Here is a 22,213-nt window from a genome sequence, read left to right as displayed (position 1 = left end):
AGATTTGTACTTACGGTTCAGTGTGTACACGTCACATGGTGTACGGTGCCGATGATGTGTACCTTTCAGTGTGTACACGTCACAATATGCACGGTGCTAATGACGTGTATTTTTTAGTGTGCACACGTCAGAAGGCGTGCGTTGCTGTGGTTACAGCTCTTGTCCTGGCGGTTTTGGTCTGCGGCGGAACCTTGGCACTCTACTACGTCAACACGAACATCCGGGACATTCATGGGGTGAGCCTAACGACTGGTTTCCTTTTTTGTTTTGTTTTCTTAAATGTGATAGGATTTGGTAGGATATGAGATAATGTATCATCTGGAATGTACAAGGCTTTTAGAATAACGAAGCAAGAATACAGCTGATGCTTGAAATTCATAGTTGAGGTGCCAATACATTACATTATCACTCAATTCAACGCCGAAACACAGAGTTACAGACACACATGAAGACGCACAAACAAAGACAGATGTACTGACAAAACAACACCCAATGGGATAATGCTGAATTGTTTTTATATTACAGACAAGCCTTCCCGATAGGTTTCTTGAAGAAACAACAACCATTCTGACAAACATTGACAACAGTAGTCAAGGATCTCTGGACGAAACAACTATTCTGACGTCCATTGGCAATAGCAGTCCAGGTAAGTGCATGTAATACAAATTCAAAGTGATATGAAAGGTTGAAGACGGATCCTATCTCTCTTCCTCCCCTCTCTCCCCCTCTATATAGTAACCACATACACAAACACACACACACACACACACACACACACACACACACACACACACACACACACCACAAACACGCATTTGAATACTGGATTCGGGCGTTGGAATGTGCGGCTGTTATTTTTTCTCGAGGATACCAACGTTTCTCAACTTCTGGCACATTTCGCATTGAAATGTGTGTTTTTGTTGTGCATAGAGCCCGATTTAATTCGTTCGTAGTTTACGTAGTTTCGTTTGCACACTGCGTTTACAAAAATCTTTCCCAATGCCATGCCAAAAGCCTTTCCCTATGCCCTGCCAGATCCCTCAAAATGGCCATATCACATCATTCTATACTTCAAAATTACACAAAAAGAAACTTAACAAAATTTGACGAAAAATTGTACCGATTAGTGAAGTTTAAATTTTATATATCTTTGAAAATGACGGTGGTATGGCAAATTCAAATTAGCTCAATCGGTTATCACGTTAGTAGGAATTGTTCGGTTCAGGGTGGGGATTGAAAGACCCTTGGATCGAAAAACTTTTTTTCTTTTTTAACCTTTAATTTCCTTTTTTCTTTCTATGTTAAGTATAGAATACAACACGGGGTATTCCATATCACCCGAGATGCCAGCCCGACCGTTGGTAGGATCCGACCCGCGGGAGGGTTGGGACCTAGGGTGATTCGAAATACACGGTGTTATATTTTATTTATGTCATACCCACCCGAGAAAAGACACATGAGGAAATGAGGAAAGTGCCAAAATTGAGGGAGTTTTGTGTCCATGAACACAAAACTGTAACAACATTCTGAATCCGGTATTCGAATTTCCGACGGCGACGCAACCGCCGCTCTGAATGCATTCTTAATATTCTATGGAAGCCCGTGTGAACCTCTAGAACCTCGGTCCGGAGCACCCGTATCAGGCCCAGGCGTGACATAAGGAGTAAATATCACACGCATGCATTTAGAGTGTACCGGTAGCGCCGCTGTCGAAAATTCGAAGGTTGGAATCGATCTTGTTACGATTTCTTTCTTCAAGGACACAAAACTCTCTAAAATCAGGCGCATTTTGCATTAAAATTTGTGTTTTTTCGGGTTGGTGTGACATAAATAGAATACAACACGGACCTCGGACGATGCGGAATACCCCGTGTTCTCTCTCTATCTATCCATCCATCCATCCATCCACCCACCCATCCATCCATCCATCCATCCATCCATCCATCCATCCATCCATCCATCCATCCATCTATCTATCTATCTATCTATCTATCTATCCATATATATAGATATGTCACAGTAGAGATGGCGATTCAGGACAATCGGCGATTGTCCTAGGACAGATCGCGATCGCCGTTTGTCCTAGGACAGACTGCGATCGCAATCTGTCCTAGGACAATCGCCGATTCTACTAGTAGAGCTTGCGTTTGCAATCTGTCCTAGGACAAAGGGCGATTCTACTTGGACAGATTGTCCTAGGACAGATCGCGATCGCAGTCTGTCCTAGGACAAACGGCGATCGCGATCTGTCCTATGACAATCGCCGATTGTCCTGACTCGCCATCTCTACTGTGACATATATATATATATATATAAATATATATATATATACATATATACAAAGAGAGATTGTAGGGGCATTATGGGTTTTTCTACTATGAATATACCTTGTAGGAAGCCACGGCGAGAAGACAAAACCCGAGAAGATCACCTTTGGCGGGACGGGAAGAGGCCCGGGGAAATTTTACGGAAACTACGGAGTGGCCGTGTCTGCCTATAATGAGACTTTCGTCACCGACATGGACAACAAACGAATCCAGGTCTTCAGCCTGAGTGGAGAATTTCTCCGCTTGTTCCCAACAGTCGTGCCGAATGTCGTGAGAATGAAAAACGCATGGAGCCTTATGACGTCACGATTGACACAGAGAGTCGTCTTTGGGTGGTAGGGATAGTTAAAGACCACAGGCCTCGTGTTGTACAAGTCGTGCGATACAGCTATAATGGCCAGCCAGTGACTAAGTTTGAAGCATCAACCGCGTCCGGTACCCCGACCATTGCCGTGGACCCGCGAAATAACAACATCATCGTGGCGGATTCTACGGACGCGTCCATCTTTTACCCAAACGGTACACGCTGTTGGGGGTTCAGGTTAGGACGTTCATGGGCTGACACCTCACACGTCACAGTTGACCAAGATGGAAACTTTTTTGTTGCAAAATATTCCCGCGGCAGTGTCCTTGTGTATAATAGCACTAAACATTTCCTGTACGATTTCGGAGGAGCTTATAGCCTAAGAAATCGTACAGGTTGTGCCGTCCGCGTGATATTTGTATGGACGCTTTGGGGCGCATCCTAGTGGCGCACAGAAAATTCTTTCATGTCGACATATTCACGCGTAGCGGGGATTTCGTCCGAACCGTCGTTAACGTTACAGAAGTTGCAGTACCGCATGGTCTTGCATTGGCACCGGGCGGACAGTTGATAGTTACTACACAAATTTGGTACGTATCTTTCCGCGCCAAATGGTGTATTCATAAACCAAATTGCATATAACTTATACAATTTGTTCGAAAGATAACCAGTGTATCACCATGTACGTCAATAACTAGGAACCGACGACTTACCTCCACTTGTGTCATGCCAAGACTTTGAAAGTTCAATTTATCGGCCTTTAGAACATTTAAACGGATTTGATACCCATGTCTGCTGCCTAATGACAAAGGAATGACGTTACGACACAAAACGGAAGAATATTACTGGTCAGGTCTTTTTGAAAAGCTTTTCTCCTCTAGTTTTAAACAAACGACACGGTGGTCTGTTGCTAGGATAATATTTCCCGTTGCTCCGCGCGTTCGGTGAAGTATCGGGTTACACAATATAACATTTTGGCTAAGGGTATAACATGTGGAAATAAACAAAATAGTGGGGGCTTGGAGATCTTTTGAAAATAAAATAAAATTTTTGCACATTTTTAATGTTGTCATTTTGCGCCAAATGACTGAATTTAAAAGATTTTGCTCCCACACATAATTGTTTTCGAGTTTAAGGGAGGCCTGTTATTTTGGAAAACATCGCTAAGGACTGGCTCTAAAAGTCAATGACATGATTTGTACACTTATCGTCGACTAGGAACAAAAAAAAAAGCTTTTTATTTGGGGGACCTTTTTAATTTCTGATTTTAATTCAACATAATAGTTAATGTTGACAAATATGAAAAAAATGCAATGTTTGAACTCGAGGTCACCAACAATGACCTTCGCTACACGTTAAATGTCAAGAAAAAATGTGTCAGAATAGATGTAATGTCCAGAAAGCGGTTACCATTTGTGAATATGTAGTTTTTTTCCTGATGTGGAAAAAAGGCCTGACAGCATGGGTTTATTATAGAAACTTTCAATCATCGCAAGAGACCCCAAATCAAACGCGCGTTCACATCGAATACGTCAAATCGAACGTCGTAGAACAATGTTCGGATTCGGCCGGACATGTGAGTTTCTAAGCCTGAATTTGACCACCTTGACGGTTCCAAACAAAGTGAAATGAACCAGAAAGTTGCGGCAAGGCTAACGATCCCATACAATACTACCCACTACTTCAGCGCTAGCTTTTATGGTAGGGCAATGATATGGCGTAGAGAGTGGAGCCAAGAAACAATAGTCCTGGGTTCGATCCCCTAACTTGCCATGATGCTAAGGAAATGGAATTTTACTCCGCTGAAAATTATTACCTAGCTTCGCGAATTCGGTTACGAATGTCCCTCGGAGGGACCTTTGAATGAAGATTGCCATCACCAAAAAAGCAATTACTCAAACAACTGGATATGATTTTGGAAACGGTCAGACGTTTCAAGTAGCATCCACTACTTTTCGTCTGTGACTGTGAGCAAGATCAGTTTAACAGCAGGTTTATTACCACGAACTATGAATTGATATGCAAATAAGGAGAAGACAAATTTTTAGATAGTCCAATAGAAAGCAACGTGAAATTGCCATCGGTCCCGTATTTGAGGAGAGCCAAACCTCGAGCATGTCCTGCTTACAGATATAGGTGGCCAATAGTACTACTTTTGCTTTTGGTAGAAAATTTTTCTATTTGGAAATGGACGAAAATGGATGCGCGCGCGGATGTCATCCATGTAATTAAATCAACATGTCCTCGTCTCGCGTGTATTGAAGAGTGCTTAGTTTCAGTTTCAGTTCATTTGTTTTACCAGAAATACATGTCGCGTTTTTCAAAGATTTTTTTGGGGTAAAACCCCTTACATATAAATACAAAGCAACATTTTAAAATATCAAATAATGACAAATAATACAGCAATAAAGGTTAAATTGAAAATGTAAGTCTTCAACAAAGAAAAGAAATCATAATTAGATGATAACCGAAGTAACGATAACTCAAGAGACTAGTGATATTGAATCAAAACATAATGGAGAGTCAAAACAATGAAATAAACTTAAATGTAACGGAATTTGCATATCAATGTGTAAATTATAGGAGAAATCATATCAATAATGACTCTAATCGTCAAATCATATCATCAAATAAAAACAAGTAGAAAGCATAATGGTTCATTGAGGAGTGAAGGGAAATTATGGATAAGTCATATGTTCTTCTCTATATGCTTACTTGGTATTCAGTGAATTGCTGATAGTCTCATCAATATTGTCTGGTCTTGAAGGTGTCACGTATTGACTACATGTTGATTTGATGATATATGGATGACATCCGCGCGTGTATACGTTTTCGTTCATTTCCAGAGTAGAAAAAAAAAGAAGTTTTTACCATACTGTAAATTGTTCAAAGCAGCTAAAATGAGTAAATATATGACGTCAATTGCCGTAAAAAAATTCAAAGAGGGAGATGTAAATGACCACTAATGATGAATTCATTATTTGGTACAGACGAAGCCACTTAATTGCACCTCGGATAAACGCACCTTTCAACAGTGCACCGAATCCCAACATCCAAAACCGGTCCCCAATCACTGCATTGTTAGTGACTCCGCATATCTGCACCGCGCATGGTCACCAATGCCGGATAACTGCACCATTTTTTTTCTCCAAAAATCTTCGACAAGTTAACTGAAAAGGTGCGCTCAAATCGGCAAACGCGGTACAAATGAGCCGATACCTGCCGGTGTAAAGGCGCAATACCGCCAATATGTTCAAAACTGTTTTGAGTAGCAAAAGAAGCCGGTCTCCATTGACAGTTACGTTGATAGGAATCGTATGGGAGGTCCCGGGCGGGTCAACCGTAATCAGTAACCAAGTTTTAGTTTCAATTCATAGTTTCATGGCGGTATATGATTTACGTAAATCGACAACTGCACTCTACGTACTGTAACACAAAAACTGTTATCCCGAGTGGCATGACGATGTTTCAGAATGTCTCCCCTGTAACACAACGTGTGTTGTAATGCGGTAGATCGCATGGAAAAATGAAAGAATGCAAAATCAATACAGGTTCGTAGTCATTTCTTTATTTTCAGCAAAGGGTCAATAAACAAAGTTAATAACGGAATAATTTCGTCTGTTTTCTTTGCGCTAGTGTTTCTGACTAACAATACACTCCCTCGCCCATGGTGGTGCGGTCCAGCTGGGCATTTCGCATAATCGCACCAGCCGGATAATTGCACCAAAAACGCTGACAAATAGGTGGTGCAGTTAAGCGGATTCTACTGTATACAGTATTCCTCAGCTGGCACATCATTCTGAATGGGACACAGCACAGAACACAGGCATTTAGTTATTTGTTCAACCTTCCTGACCACGTAGAGTTCATAATGAAGGCAATTTTGTTGTTGACAACTTTTGTTTATTTGCACGCTCGCATCATCAGTTTTGGGGTTCCCATAGAATGTCATCCATATCATGAAATCAACATGGCTTTAGCATAATTTACTGGATTAATTTAGCAACAGCTGTACGTACTTCTGCCAGGAAGATGATGTACTCTACAAACAATGCGCTATGAGATGAAACTTTACCCTTGTATGTTAAAATTTGCGATAGCAAAAGTAATAGTTTTGTTATATCATAGAAGACAAAGTCATCCTTTTGTGATATAAAACAAAGTCATCGTTTCGTAATATGAGAATTTGGGGCATTTTGTGTCAAAGTGATAGTGCTCTTAGGCCACCCCAGCTTATGTTTTCTAATCTTCGATATTCTAAAGTTTGGGTCTCTTTAGCAACAGGACCAATCATTAGAGGACTGAGAGTGATATTGTATATATCAGACATTAGCGCCGCCTGGCGGAAGGGACAAGAAAGGGTATAAGATATCGATGTCCTTATGCCACGGTCCATAGTACACTCCGTATCAAAATGGGTGTAGAAATAAATTTGTTTCAATCATCTGTTAAGGAATAAGTAAGGATGGAAGGAACACTTTGAACTGACAATGTTTACTCCCTGAAACTGTACGAACCAACTTACAGGCATTCTATATTCAGTCTCAGATTTCATATTATATTGATTTATCAGTTCAACATTATCATTTTAATACCGAGAACCAACAAATTAGGTTGATGTGGCCATAGTGACGTAGCCATAGTGACGAGCACTTTAATGCTTAATAATATTTTGTAATTAAATGATAGTACAGCATCTAAGCGAACCCGAATGATTTGTTTAGTATTAATATCTTCTTTTAAAAACTTTTCGTGGTCATTCAACATACATCACTTAATGATGAATGTAAGACGAGTATTTGTGCATGTTAAGTTGTGAATTCTGTTATTGATGCGAAAAATATAAGTAAGAACCACGTTTTAGACTAGTGGTATTAATTCTATAATTTTGCAAAATTAAAAAGTCCATCCGAGCCGACATTTCCATGACTGTCTGTCATTTTCATCAGGGCAATACTGACCGTGGGTTTACTGTGCACTGTAAATTCATTACTTAACAAGGATGACGATTATCTTATCTCATGATTGCTGCTTAATGGTATTTATGTATGTAACACTTAACATTTGGGGAAGCATCGGTATTGTTGCTTTTATATCTATTATTGTAATAAAACTTTATGCTTCGGACTTTGTTGTTACCAGTAACAATCTAGCTGCAGTGCACAGTAAACCTGTCAGTATTGCCCTGATGAAGAAGACAGACAGTCATCAAAACATCGGCTCATGTAAATACGTGGTTTTTAAAAAAGAACTTTGCTATTCACAAAAAAGCCATGTTTTAAATTAAAGTTTCACATTTTCTGGGGTCTTGCAGGACACAGACTTTCATCTATAATTCCACTTATGTATCTTTAGGAGAGGCTACATTAGATGTTTAATGTTAAAGCTGCGAATTTAGTTTTTACGTATTGAAAATGTTCACATGGTACCTCAAATCATACGCCAGGAGTCTAAACAAACCCCGTTGGGGTGTTTAGCTTTATGCCTTGTAAATGGAAAAAAAAAGTCTTAGTGGTTGGAGATCTTTTAATGACTGAGGATGATTGATGCCAACAAGTTACCACACTTTTTCCTGTATCATTTTTGCTGTCCAAGATTAGTAATTTGTTTTAGATTTTCAATCACGCCAATAAAATGGCGAATGTGTGTTTTCTGGTCATGGCGTTTTGGCTCATGTTGTGTAGGTATTAATTTGGTACATTAGAATGATAAGAATGAAAACAAGATTAACAATGAAAAAAAATTGCAATGGCGACGGTGGTTGTTTTAATTTTTATTGTGCCCTAAGCAGGGCACTAATAGGTGGTGCTGTTCATACGAGATTTCTAATAAAAAGGGCTAATGACCTGTTACGTTGGACATATACACATGCGCATCACATGCGCACACGCACGCACGCACACACACAGACAGACAGAGGCAGACAACGACAACACAACTACATTCTACCACACACACCCCACCACCAGAACCAACATCAATTTCATCACCAGACGTCTCAAAACAGGACTAAGTGCCATATGATTGAGTTCCCGTCATACACCTCAATACATCATATACCTCAATAGAACACACTCTACTCTGATAGGCTGCTGTTAACATCAACACCATGTTAGGCAAAATCAACAATTACAAATTCTGATATCATAATCCACTTAGCAAGAGACACAGCACACACAATGCAACAACATCTTTGTACACTTATGTTTCCTGCCCTTTAATAGCATTAACGGGTAGACCTCAAGAATGTGAATGAACAGTACTGTCCTCAGGGATGTTCTTTAGATGTAACGATGTGTTGAAGCTCTTCATGCATGATGAACTCAAAGACGAGATGTTGCTGTGTCACGACTCATCTGTGCTCCTCCACCCCCCTCCCCTTCACGTCCTGGCCCGCTGCTGAGGGTTCCGTCCTGCCCAGACCGGCGGGGTGCCGGCTGGTTCCTCCGGCATAGATTTTCTCGGCGTTCGCGGCAGCATTCCCTATACAGTTTATGTAGGTTTGATAAATCCTGTTATTTAAAACAAATTTGCCACAAACTAGTATCAAGTAATCTAAGGGCCAAACTCTAGCCTTATAAGAAATTATAAAAAAAATAAAATGAAAAAGAAAACATATAATTGACATAGCGCTGATGAAAGTTAGACATCCAGGTAGTAAAATACGCCAAAAATAATTACTCAAGCAACCGGATAAAATTTTGAAACAGTCAGACGTTTCAGACAGCATCCGCTGTCTTTCGTCAGTGACTAAGGATAGGACTGGAAAACTTGGTTTCATATCCAAACTCTGAATAGATATGTAAATGAGGTAAAGACAATTTAGGATGTCTTGACGTAGTCTTCAAAAGAAGATTAATTCAAGACAAGTTTTTATGCCAATAGTTAAATTAGCTACTGTTGTTTTAGTACAGTAACTAAGCGTTGATCGTCCGGAGATGGGGGGTGGTGGGTAGTGCATTATCCCAAGTGCCTGAAAGTGCAATCATTCTCCTGAATGATCAATTCTAATCACTGAATTCGGATTTCTATTATCAAGTATGTTGTCCGAAAACGACGAAACATTAATAGCAGACAACTCACCACAGCAAACAAATCAGCGATACAGAAAAGGATGTCACGCCTGCGATGAAAACAGCAAACATCCAAGAATTCTCTTGACCTTTGACATTAGCACCTGGAAAATAAACTAAAATGTATCAATTTCGTAACGTTACATACGTTGTTTTAGTTCGTTCTATATCGTTCCATTTCGCTCCATTTCGTTCCATTTCGTTCCATTTCGCACTACCTGGGACCAATCTATACGTACTGTCGTCACTGGAAATATCGTTCAACGACCTTTGCACTACCTTGGGACAATTCATTGCTGGTCTCCACCTTATTTGGGTACGTCTTGTTTGTGGCAGACAAAAGAAGCAGAAATAATAGGTAAAATAATGGTCTATGGCGATGCGATTGAAAAAAATATGTAGCTTTTGAAGGTTTCACAAAATAAAAAAGAAAACAATATTGATTGATGGCAAACGACAGTTGATATATTTAGGGAGGCTATAATTTTCTGTGAGTGTCTTTGTACTACTCCTGTACAAATTGTCCTGGTTTTGCTGTGCCCCGCATGTATGTCCATCTTCCGTATATTTATTTGAACTTGTCATTTCCTTTTGAAAAAAGAATAACGAAAGAAAAAAAGAGAAAGGAAGAAAAAAGACATGTCTTGTAGTCGGTCATAGTATGCAGACTACAATCTTTAAAAATCTTTACCGTGTGCTAATGTACCACATTTTAGAACAGTCGCTGGTTAATTGCCCCTACATGGGTCCCTGCCACCCTGTCACTCTTCTATATGAGAATAATAACCATTATTATTATTATTATTATTATTATTATTATACATGTTATAAGTTACACATTATAATTACACGTATATTTTCTAACGATCAGTTATGACGGCGCCTACCTGAAGCGCGTACAATGGGGTACTTTGGATGTGGTGTCTGTCGCGGTAGAACAGTTGAATTTGTCGAGGCAGGATCGACAGAAGTCGCATCTGAAAGCAAAGAACAAAAAAAAAAAAAAAAACTGGGACGTTTCTGTGGCCGAGAAGTATGCCCTGAAATTATGGAATAAAAAATACAAAGACCGAAATGATGTTGATTCTGCCCACCCCATTTGCTATACTTACTATACAAAAAAAAAACAGTGACAAGCTTTTGCATGTCAGAATGTTGGCAGGTTTAGAAAAAAAGTCGTGCTGTGTATCTCCGTTCTCATGTGTTCTACTTAATATATTCTTAATCATAACATTCTTAAATAATCATAATAAATCTTAATTTTGCCACTATGTGATGATTGTACGTTTACAATCAGTCATTAAAATAAATCTCAATATTTAACTCACTACAGACGAAACAGAACTCCCATCTGGTCTTGGGGTCCATGGTGTAGCACCAGGGGCAAGGGTGCAGGTCAGGAGCCCGGCAGAAGTTCCGTTCAAGTCCAGAGTGGGGGTGAAAGTAGGGAGTCATATAGTGGGGGCCATGTGGTTCTCGGCTATCCCACATTTGGCAGGCTTTTCCAGAAACAGTCTTATTGACCGTTCCATTGTAGGCATAACGTTCAGGTGCTGTATCAAATATTCAATATTAGTTTCAGAAAGTCCCTTTACAGCCCCATTCCACAAAGGCGGTGACATAACTACAACCGAGCGCGCTTAACGGATTTCATAGATGAGAAAAAAAAAGGCTTTTTAGTCCAATCATACTTTTAATTTTGCACGATATTCCCATTATCAAGTCAAGGGTTACACAAACCCAATTTAGGTCGCAACGAGGTCGCAACACGATTGCCGTGTAGTGGAAATGGGGCCTTAGCGGAGCTTATCTTTTCTGCATTTCCCTTTCAATTTGTAAAATGTCTGTCGAAAAGAAGCATTGTTTCAAATTCAGGAATATGTTTTACATAATGTTCATAACTAAGTTATAAACGAAGTTTACTTCCAATTTGTACTTTTGAAGCATTTTGAGGAGTTCCTTAGTTTTCTAACTACAATGAATTGTAATACACTGCATTGAATGCTTCCTTTAAAATGTCATGATTGATATCTAGGATAAATAACTTATAGTGAGAGTAAGCTTCCTACTATAAACTTAAGCCATACTAACAGCAATCGAAGCAGTAGTCGTATCGCAAGTCTGGGTCCATCGTGTAGCACCACGGACAGGGGCTGCCGACTTTGCGGCAGAAGTTCCCTCCCATACTTTGGAACTTCGAATGGGGAACGTGAGGAGTTGCACTAGCCCAACGTTGGCAGGGGATTCCGGATATCGTCATATTGACTTCTTCACGGTAGTATGGATGCAAATCTGTATTTTCATTAAATGGAAAAAAATATGTTTATCTTTTATTTTTCATCTACAGGTAGAGCAAATGCATGCATGTGAAAATCTTTTTATGCCCCGTCAGTCAAAGTTTACTTTCTATGTCAGCACCTCGAATTTTGAGCTATACAAAGAAAGTAGCTTTATTGAGTGAAAAAAAATGTACAATACCCTTCGTACGTCGCATTAATTATAACAACAGAGTACAAAATAGACATACAAATTAGATCTTAAAAAAATCCTGTGCAATTCTGGGAATTCTTGTAAATCAGGATTAAAATATACTTTTAAGCTCGCTCCTGAAGAATCGCCAAAAAAGTTCTACTTCCTAAACAGTTCATAGCCTGGGTGCCATCCTATAACTACTAGGGCTCATACACTCGCGACCTTTAAAGAAGTATTTCCATGTTTTTAAGGGTAGCGAGTGAAGGAGCCCTGGTAGTAATAGGTTGGCACCCAGGCTAAACATTACAAACTAACATATGTAAATTTGTAATACGAGAGTACAACAGAGGGGAATAATAATGGGTTTCAATATCTTTTCTAATGACAACATATTTGTATGTACTTATCTAATCCTGCTTTTTTGAGAATTGTCATGACATCTATAGGTTTATTGAAATAAATCGTCTTGTGGTTATCGTTCTCTTATAATATGTTCTACGCATGTTTGAAAGGTGTGTGTGTGTGCATTTGTGTGTGTGTTGGAGTTACCAGTAACAACTTAGCTTCAGTGTACAATGAAACCAATTAGTATTGCCCTGATGAAGATAGACAGTAACCGAAACGACGGCTCATGAAAAGACGCGGTTTTGAATAAAGAACTTTGCTATTCACGAAAAAAAAAAACATGTTTTGAAAGCTGCACATTTTGCTGGGGTCCAAATTGATCCCAGTCATAATCGACACAGACGTCCCTCTATGATTGTCACTGATTCATTATTAGGAGAGGTAGCATCGATGTTTACTGACATAAAGTGGTGAATTGACATTTCTGGATTGAAAATGATAAAATGGCACCTCAAAACTTAGGCCTGTAGTCTAGACGTACCCCGTTGTGGTGTTTCGGGGCTAAATTTATTCCTTGTAGATTAAAAAAATGTTGAAGATCTTTGAATGACTGCGGCTAATTGATACCAACATGTTACAACACTGTTTTATGTATCATTTTTGCTGTCAAAGATTACTAATAAAATAAAAACAACTTGCACTGATGCGTGTTTTCTGGGCATGTTGTTTTATCTCATGTTGTGTAAGTATTAATTTGGTACATTAGCATAATTATAATTAAAACAAGATTGGCAATTTCATCACCTTGACAACTCAAATCAGGACTAAGCGCCATATGATTTGGTTCCGACCATACAACTCAATGCACCTCACTCCTCAATACAGCATACTCTACTCTGATAGGACTGCTATTTACATCAACACCACCAGGCAAAATCAACAATTACAAATTCTAACATCATAGTCCACTTACCAAGAGACACAGCACACACAATGCAACAACATCTTTGTACACTTATGTTTCCTGCCCTTATAGAATTAACGGGTAGAACACAAGAATGTGTCATGAATGGACGGGAATGTCCTCAGAGATGTTTTTTAGATATAACGATGTGTTGATGCACTTCATGCATGATGAACTCAAAGACGAGATGTTGCTGTGTCACGACTCATCTGGGCTCCTCCATCCCCCTCCTCACCACGTCCTGGCCCGCTGCCGAGGGTTCCTTCCTGCCCAGACCGGCGGCGTGCCGGCTGGTTCCTCCGGCACAGATTTTCTCGGCGTTCACGGCAGCATTCCCTATATACAGTTTATGTAGGTTTGATAAATCCTGTTAATTAAAACAAATTTGCCACATACTAGTATCAAGTAATCTAAGGGCCAAACTCTAGCCTTATTAGTCACTGATATAAAATGAGACTGGAATAAAAGTACATTAAGAAATTGTAAAACATAAAAGGGAAAAAAAACATATAATTGACACGTTGATGAAAGACATCAAGGTAGTAAGATACGCCAAAATTAATTACTCAAGCAACTGGATAAAATTTTGAAACAGTAAGACGTTTCAGACAGCATCCGCTGTATTTCGTCAGTGACTAAGGATAGCACTGGAAAACCAGGTTTTATACCCAAACTCTGAATGGATATGTTAATGAGGTTAAGACAATTTAGGATGTCTTGACGTAGTCTTCAAAAGAAGATTAATTCAAGACAAGTTTTTATGCCAATAGTTAAATTAGCTACTGTTGTTTTAGTACAGTAACTAAGCGTTGATCGTCCGGAGATGGGGGGTGGTGGGTAGTGCATTATCCCAAGTGCCTGAAAGTGCAATCATTCTCCTGAATGATCAATTCTAATCTCTGAATTCGGATTTCTATTATCAAGTATGTTGTCCGAAAACGACGAAACATTAATAACAGACAACTCACCACAGCAAACAAATCAGCGATACAGAAAAGGATGTCACGCCTGCGATGAAAACAGCAAACATCCAAGAATTCTCTTGACCTTTGACATTTGCACCTGGAAAATAAACTAAAATGTATCAATTTCATAACGTTACATACGTTGTTTTAGTTCGTTCCATATCGTTCCATTTCGCTCCATTTCGTTCCATTTCGTTCCATTTCGCACTACCTGGAACCCATCTATACGTACTGTCGTCACTGGAAATATCGTTCAACGACCTTTGCACTACCTTGGGACAATTCATTGCTGGTCTCCACCTTATTTGGGTACGTCTTGTTTGTGGCAGACAAAAGAAGCAGAAATAATAGGTAAAATAATGGTCTATGGCGATGCGATTGAAAAAAATATGTAGCTTTTGAAGGTTTCACAAAATAAAAAAGAAAACAATATTGATTGATGGCAAACGACAGTTGATATATTTAGGGAGGCTATAATTTTCTGTGAGTGTCTTTGTACTACTCCTGTACAAATTGTCCTGGTTTTGCTGTGCCCCGCATGTATGTCCATCTTCCGTATATTTATTTGAACTTGTCATTTCCTTTTGAAAAAAGAATAACGAAAGAAAAAAAGAGAAAGGAAGAAAAAAGACATGTCTTGTAGTCGGTCATAGTTGCAGACTACAATCTTTAAAAATCTTTATACAGTGTGCTAATGTACCACATTTTAGAACAGTCGCTGGTTAACTGCCCCTACATGGGTCCCTGCCACCCTGTCACTTTTTTATATGAGAATACTAACCATTATTATGATTATTATTATTATACATGTTATAAGTTACACATTATAATTACACGTATATTTTCTAACGATCAGTTATGACGGCGCCTACCTGAAGCGCGTACAATGGGGTACTTTGGATGTGGTGTCTGTCGCGGTAGAACAGTTGAATTTGTCGAGGCAGGATCGACAGAAGTCGCATCTGAAAGCAAAGAACAAAAAAAAAAAACAGCTGGGACGTTTCTGTGGCCGAGAAGTATGCCCTGAAATTATGGAATAAAAAATACAAAGACCGAAATGATGTTGATTCTGCCCACCCCATTTGCTATACTTACTATACAAAAAAAAACAGTGACAAGCTTTTGCATGTCAGAATGTTGGCAGGTTTAGAAAAAAAGTCGTGCTGTGTATCTCCGTTCTCATGTGTTCTACTTAATATATTCTTAATCATAACATTCTTAAATAATCATAATAAATCTTAATTTTGCCACTATGTGATGATTGTACGTTTACAATCAGTCATTAAAATAAATCTCAATATTTAACTCACTACAGACGAAACAGAACTCCCATCTGGTCTTGGGGTCCATGGTGTAGCACCAGGGGCAAGGGTGCAGGTCAGGAGCCCGGCAGAAGTTCCGTTCAAGTCCAGAGTGGGGGTGAAAGTAGGGAGTCATATAGTGGGGGCCATGTGGTTCTCGGCTATCCCACATTTGGCAGGCTTTTCCAGAAACAGTCTTATTGACCGTTCCATTGTAGGCATAACGTTCAGGTGCTGTATCAAATATTCAATATTAGTTTCAGAAAGTCCCTTTACAGCCCCATTCCACAAAGGCGGTGACATAACTACAACCGAGCGCGCTTAACGGATTTCATAGATGAGAAAAAAAACGCTTTTTAGTCCAATCATACTTTTAATTTTGCACGATATTCCCATTATCAAGTCAAGGGTTACACAAACCCAATTTAGGTCGCAACGAGGTCGCAACACGATTGCCGTGTAGTGGAAATGGGGCCTTAGCGGAGCTTATCTTTTCTGCATTTCCCTTTCAATTTGTAAAATGTCTGTCGAAAAGAAGCATTGTTTCAAATTCAGGAATATGTTTTACATAATGTTCATAACTAAGTTATAAACGAAGTTTACTTCCAATTTGTACTTTTGAAGCATTTTGAGGAGTTCCTTAGTTTTCTAACTACAATGAATTGTAATACACTGCATTGAATGCTTCCTTTAAAATGTCATGATTGATATCTAGGATAAATAACTTATAGTGAGAGTAAGCTTCCTACTATAAACTTAAGCCATACTAACAGCAATCGAAGCAGTAGTCGTATCGCAAGTCTGGGTCCATCGTGTAGCACCACGGACAGGGGCTGCCGACTTTGCGGCAGAAGTTCCCTCCCATACTTTGGAACTTCGAATGGGGAACGTGAGGAGTTGCACTAGCCCAACGTTGGCAGGGGATTCCGGATATCGTCATATTGACTTCTTCACGGTAGTATGGATGCAAATCTGTATTTTCATTAAATGGAAAAAAATATGTTTATCTTTTATTTTTCATCTACAGGTAGAGCAAATGCATGCATGTGAAAATCTTTTTATGCCCCGTCAGTCAAAGTTTACTTTCTATGTCAGCACCTCGAATTTTGAGCTATACAAAGAAAGTAGCTTTATTGAGTGAAAAAAAAAGTACAATACCCTTCGTACGTCGCATTAATTATAACAACAGAGTACAAAATAGACATACAAATTAGATCTAAAAAAATCCTGTGCAATTCTGGGAATTCTTGTAAATCGGGCGTAAAATATACTTTTAAGCTCGCTCCTGAAGAATCGCCAAAACAGTTCTACTTACTAAACAGTGCTTAGCTTGGGTGCCATCCTCTTACTACCAGGGCATCTACACTCGCAACCCTTAATGAAGCATTACCAAATTTTTAAGGGTAGCGAGTGAAGGAACCCTGGTAGTAATAGGTTGGCACCCAGGCTAAACATTACAAGCGAACATGTAAATTTGTAATACAAGATTACAACAGAGGGAAATAATCGTGGGTTCCCATATCTTTTCTAATGACAACAAATTTGTATATACTTACCTAATCCTGCATTTATGGGAATTGTCATGACGTCTATAGGTATATTGAAATCATCTTGTGGTTATGGTTCTCCTATAATATGTTCTACGCATGTTTGAAAGGTGTGTGTGTGTGTGTGTGTGCGTGTGCGTGTGTGTGTGTGTGTGTGTGTGTGTGTGTGTGTGTGTGTGTGCATTTGTGTGTGTTGGGGTGGTCTTTACCATTCGCCCATTTTAAGGTCTCATTCCTGTATTACTCCGAGTGGGTAAAATATAGTTGACTAATGTTCAACTGCCTAAAATAATCCGTGGCCAAAAAATTAACGGCTGCATGAACGTATGTTTATATCGGTGGGAAATTCCATTTCAGACAGCCTAAATGATCTAAAGCGTCAAACTGATGAAAGCTTGTTTGTATCTGAACAAATTAGCAGGCAAAGTTCGGCAGCCGCGCGCGAGGTCGGACGTACACCGCCGGGCATCCTGCGTGATGCGGTCATACGATTTCAGCTGGTAAGTTCCTATTTTGGGGTGTAGCTAATGCTTAGGTCACAATTGCGCCGGTGCCCGTCGGGGATGTAGCCCCGGCCGGGCTCTGACGTCCGGGGGGCACCGACTGTCGTGGTCACAATTAATGGTTTCGTTCACGCTGCCCTGCAGGGGGCCCGGGGTGCTCCGGCAGGCACTCGCGGCATTTTTGTAAAATTTTGTCACCTTCATTGGTCGGTCTCCGGTAGGAACCCGTCAGTTGCTCTGACGATGTCTTGTAGTGACCCCTGCGGGGTTCGACAAGGTACCGCGTGCTTTTCACATCAATGTGGGGCAGTTGTGGGGACCCTGCCGAATGCCCCGCGAACGACGGTCGGGCATCAGGCAGGCTCCTCGTGGGCACTCTCGGGGGTATATAAAACTGCACTGGAGCTCAAAAAGAAACACAATATACGAAGTTTACGCCTTAGTTCTGCTCACCTGATCTGTAACGTCACACACTTGACCCGGTCTTAAGAAGTACACACACTTTGATCTGTGCACTTGGTTTGTTTCAAAACATAACAATAGTTAATTCTATACTCTTTGGCGATGACACCAACCAAGTCCTTGCACCAACATATCCCTTTCCCACAAAAACTTTGATTCTCTTATACAACTGACCAAGGACATTATATAATGTCCTTGAACTGGCTAACCAAGATATGTGGAAAGTACATGGTTTGAAGCAAATAAGTTCCAAACAAAGTCTACAAAGACAGATTGCCTTATTTTCTGAAGTAAAAATCAAAGTTATGATATCATTAAGGCCAAAATGTTCATAATAGACAAAAGAAACAGACCAACGTTTTGGGGGTAATAATAGATGAAAAATTAAACTCGCGATCGAAAGCTCAATCTCTGTTATAAGTAAAAAAAAAAAAATGCTGAAATAATTGATGTTATTGTGAAAATCGAATACATCATCCCTCAAAAGATTCTCACAACTATATACTATGTAACATTGCTTGGGGATGTGCCTACCGTACAATTCTACATCCTCTTATAACTCTCCAAAAGAAATTCACAAGGATAGCAACTGCTTCTGACTTTCGCCGAGACAAAATACTAGATATCCACGATATCAATAAATATACAAACAATCACATTTTTCTGGCGTTTGAAAGTGCCATTAAAACCCATCATAGCCCACTGTTGAAGTAAGGAAAGGAAAGGACATGTAGTAGTCACATGTTCAGTTATTATCTAACTTTAATCTATACTATTAATCATTTGATTATCATTATCTATAGTTATCGTATTCTATGTATAATTTTGCTATATTATAATTCATAATCAAGTTTGAGAACTATAGACCAGGAGGGCCCGGTATAAGCAAGGACATTATATATAATGTCATTGGTATAAGCTATATACGCTTTTTCCTCCTCGTAAACCTGTTTTTATCTATTGTTTATCGTATTATGTATTATAGATTTTCTTGTTCTGCAAATTAATAAACAAACAAAAAAAAAACAAAAAAACAGGCAAACAGACAAATAATTACTTGTCCCGATGGACTGCCGGCACCCGTAGGGGTACCTCGCGGTATTCTCACGTTGAGGTCACGGCGACGTTTTGTCCGAGGGGCCCGGGTAGAATTTAAGTCAGAACTAAATTTGTGTCGGGTCCCCGCCGGGCCCAAAAATAGCCCGGTAGCCGCAGGGTGCCCCGCGGGGCCACGTAGGGGTCACGCCAGGAAGTGCCAAAAGAAGGCCCGGGAACTACCCGGCAGGGCCCCTTTTTCCAATTGTGACCTAAGCATAAGTGCAGTTTGTAATTGCTATAAAAAGAAATTGTATGTGGTGAAAATGTTGGCAATTTTTTTCACATGATCTAGGGTAAATGCTCTCAACAAAGAATGAATAACATTGGCACATTTTCTATATCTTCATTACGAACGCGCCCATGTAAAACACGTATTATAACATGTAAGCCTATGGGACAAAAGGACTCATGAATGAGACCATAAACGAGAGAGAGAGAGCAAACGTGTATCCAGACAAAAACGTGACCGTAGTTTTGTACTCACCGCAGCTGATCGGGAACACTCCAAACATCAGGAGGCATGTCAGAGATAGCTTCATGTTTCCACCTGTCACAACCGCGGCAGAGAAAACACCCTTGTTTCTACCAGAACTCGAGACAGCTTGTTAGGGTCTGACAAGAATGCCTTGACATTAAACGTGAAAATATCTATAGACGAGTGGGAAAATTAGTCTGGGTTCAGCCTATGAAGTCAAGGTCCGGATAGAAAAGCTTCAGTTTCCTAGAATATCTCCTTTTATCGACTGAAATGAAAGATATCATAAAATAAGTACTAGTTACGATTATTGCGAAAAAAAGGTTTTGCGTGTGTGCGTTTCTGCATAATGTGTGCTTGAGTGTGTGTGTGTGTATGTGCTTGAAACATGGACTTGAAACATTCAATAGTTTTATGTTTTGGTTGCGTTATAGTCTAAGATAACCATAGGCGAGCCCATTCTCTTTTGTGAAAAGTGTAAATAAAATTCTATCGCCCCCTAATATTGTTTTCTAACTTCAAAGGATGACATCCCTATGAACTTTGCCTTTCAAGCATGATCTGAAGTTGGTGCTTGCAGACATATAGTTACCTACATGTACGTAACTACCGTGGCCGACATGAATAATGAGCAACACACACCTCGGTTCGGTGTGCACACACCTACTAGTACTTTGGGCGCGCACTCACCTACTTTGGGTGCGCATACACCTAATTTGGGTGTGCACACACACCTACTCGGGTGCGCGTCGACACCGCGACTTTAAATTTGTTTGCGTGTCCACACCGCAACTTTGGCTGCGGTGTACACACCGCTACTTTGGCTGCGGTGTACACACCATAGTTCCTGGGGCTCACGTGAGAGGTCAGCTACTGCACCTCAGCACGACACTTTTTATTTGGGGCGATTCCAATATGGGTGAGAGCTAGGAGCATCTGTGTGGAGTTAGGGCTAGGGTCGATGGGGCAGGGCAAGATTAACAGGTAAAATTAGGGTTATGATTTAGAGCTAGGGTTAAAATTAGGTGTGTGCGCACCCAGTCTGCCTTGACTTGCTTGTGAGGCACTCCAGAAATCACGGTAATTCCTGTAACGTTACAAACAAACCTTCAAGACCTGTGAAAACATTTTATCCCTTCGTAGAGGTATAATAGCGATCGGAGCGCCCGTGTCGTTCTTTGTTTCTACTGACGAAACGCCCAACTAACGTCTGAAAAGAACAACGATGTACATTTGTCTATGTGCACGAAACAAGGTTCTCTTCTATTGAAATAGCCCAGATCATGTCACTGACGTGAGATACGGACGACGGGTGAGTGAATGTGTCAGAAAGCTTGAACGTGTTCTGGTGGACGGAGAGGTTGAATATAAATTTTATCATCGCAAGGGCTATGGAATATTGTAAATTCGATCTCAACCATTGTAACAACCGAGAAATTTAGAACATACTAGAGTTACTTATTTATGCTATATATACTTCAGGCTTGCTATGTTAGTTCAGCGATTATGGGGTCTTTTTATAAATATGAACTGGTGGTGTGCCGATTTGTTAAAAAATGGAGAGAACGCTAGCGACCCCAAAAACACCCCTCCCACTAAAATGGTACGGCGACCATGTTACGTCAAAATTCAAAATGCCGGCCACCACACATCCAAGGGATCCAACAAAGGTTTTGCTACGCAAACCTGTAAAAAGATACACATCTAAGTCCTCCCTATGTTTCCCGTTTCTAAATGGAATATTCCAAGGGAAATCCCCCTTCCCAGATGTCCCCTCGCGGTACAAACAGGTGCGGCCTCACCTGGCCTGGGGACTTCCGCTTTCACTTGTGCCATATTTTAATCAATTCACCAGCTCAACTGGCAGTTTTTACCCCCCCCCCCCCCCAAGTATTGGGGTATAACCAAATAGGGCTAATTTTACGCGAACAAGGCCTCTGTTTATTTCTCCTGGTGATACAGAGAACAACGCAGACCTGACTAGACTGAACAGGTGTGTACGGCTGACGTCATACTTAACGGTATGCAACAGGAACGTATTACTTGAACTGTTGTTTCCAACTTAACAAATACTGTTGCTAATAACGAGAATATATAGCATCTATTCAAAACAAGACGTGACTGTTAAATATAAAGGTGAAGTTTGGGGAGCTATTGTTTGTAGACCATAAAGGGGTTACTATGTACTCATGGTATGTATCTGTGAGTGTGTGTGTGTGGGGTGGGGGGGGGGGGGGGTCAATCGCAGCAGGGAGGTTCCTAACCCTTCGTCGCAACTGATAGTGACATTTGAGATCTACTGTTTTCGTTGTGAGGTTAATAACAAATAAATGAGGGCTTGATCAACAATATGGAATATCGTGGATTCGATTCTTGA

The 22,213-nt window shown here is 40.1% G+C and overlaps 1 long non-coding RNA gene across 1 annotated transcript; it reads right to left on the bottom strand.

Moving 5' to 3' along the window:
• Positions 1-8,669: 8,669 nt before the first annotated feature.
• On the bottom strand, positions 8,670-11,116 carry LOC136423573 (uncharacterized). Its single transcript, XR_010753757.1, has 4 exons — positions 11,033-11,116; positions 10,592-10,681; positions 9,715-9,808; positions 8,670-9,114 (listed from the first exon to the last, which is right to left on the bottom strand). It is a non-coding gene; the product is annotated as an uncharacterized lncRNA (long non-coding RNA).
• Positions 11,117-22,213: the final 11,097 nt, after the last annotated feature.

This window comes from Branchiostoma lanceolatum, chromosome 17, assembly GCF_035083965.1.
Source record: "Branchiostoma lanceolatum isolate klBraLanc5 chromosome 17, klBraLanc5.hap2, whole genome shotgun sequence".
NCBI classification, from domain to species: Eukaryota; Metazoa; Chordata; class Leptocardii; order Amphioxiformes; family Branchiostomatidae; genus Branchiostoma; species Branchiostoma lanceolatum.
The sequence above is the reverse complement of the archived record's forward strand: the minus strand, read 5'-3'. Positions and strand labels throughout refer to the sequence as shown.